The following is a 1,391-nucleotide window of genomic DNA, read 5'->3' on the forward strand; positions in this document are numbered from 1 at the left end:
CGGTGCCGCCGGCTCGCAGCGCGCTGCGGCGGGGACTGCAGCCGCCGCGCTCGGCGCCAGGGGCGGGCCTGCCGTGACGTCAGCACGTACCGACGTCAGCGCGCACCCGCCGGGCAAGTGAGGCCGCACGGCGGAGCCGGGAGGAACGGGCGCGGCGGCGCGGCGCCCCCTGGCGGCGGCGGGCGGGGAGGGCGCGGGGGGGGCGGAGTCGGGGCGGGGGCGGAGCCTGGGGGCGGGGGGGGCGGGGCAGGGGAAACTAATCACGGAACGAATCCAAATTAAATCACAAAAGGTAAAACAGAGGAACGGGGTTTTTCAGGAGGAAAATATTTATGTTTATTCGGGGGGAAAACGTTAAATCGGGGAAAAAAATTAAACGTAGATGAGGGAAAAAAATTTAAAAAAATCAGGGGGAGGGGAAATAAATCGGGGGGGGGGGACCAAATCGGGGAAAAAAATTAAAAATTCAAGAAAATGGAGGACTCACGGGGAAAAGTCAAACGACAGGAGACGGCGGCAGGAGCGGGGTGCGGCCGGGCAGCCCCGCGGCGGGCGGGGGGGTGCCGGGCCCGATCGTGCCCCGCTCTCGCCTCTCAGCCCGGGAGGGCAGAGGGAGAGGGGGGGACACCGGGGTGTGGGGGTGGGTGCCCGGCCCCGAGTGGGTGCTCGGCCCCGGGTGGGTGCACGACCCGGGTGGGTGCCCGGCCCCGAGTGGATGCCCGGCCCCGAGTGGGTGCTCGGCCCCGGGTGGGTGCACGACCCGGGTGGGTGCCCGGCCCCGAGTGGGTGCTCGGCCCCGGGTGGGTGCACCACCCGGGTGGGTGCCAGCACCCGCCAGCGCCGCAGCCCCTGGCTGAAGCGCCAGCGTAGGGTGGGGTCCATGACGTCCCCGGCCCTCGTTACCCGTTAACGAGCTGAGCCGGGCCCCGAGGTCCCCGGGAATCACCCGCCTGCACCCCCAGCCCGGGCGGGGGGGGTGCTGAGCCCTGTTCGGGGGTGCTGGGCCTGAGCAGGGCTGCCTTCCTCCCCTGCTCCACCTCCTCCTCCTCCTCCTTACCGGGGATCCCCCGCCGTGGGGGGGTCCACGCTGGCCCCTTCGTTTCAGGCAGGGACACCCGCACCCTGTCCGCGGGGCCAGGGATACTGAGGGGCCGCATCCTGCACCACGGTCAGGGCTCAGGGACGAGCACCCACCACGGCACCCACCCGGGACCCTCGAGAGCGCCCGCACCCCTCCGGCAGCATGCAAGGGGGGGGGGGGTTGTCTGGGGGTGCAGGTGAGGGTCCTGACCCTGCCGATGGGTGTCCTGCTGGGCATCACCCCACTCCGGGTCCCGCCGATGGGTGCTCACCCACCCTGCCCGAGCATCACCCCCAGGTCCGTAGGGTCC

Source organism: Aptenodytes patagonicus, chromosome 22 (genome assembly GCF_965638725.1).
Source record: "Aptenodytes patagonicus chromosome 22, bAptPat1.pri.cur, whole genome shotgun sequence".
NCBI lineage: Eukaryota > Metazoa > Chordata > Aves > Sphenisciformes > Spheniscidae > Aptenodytes > Aptenodytes patagonicus.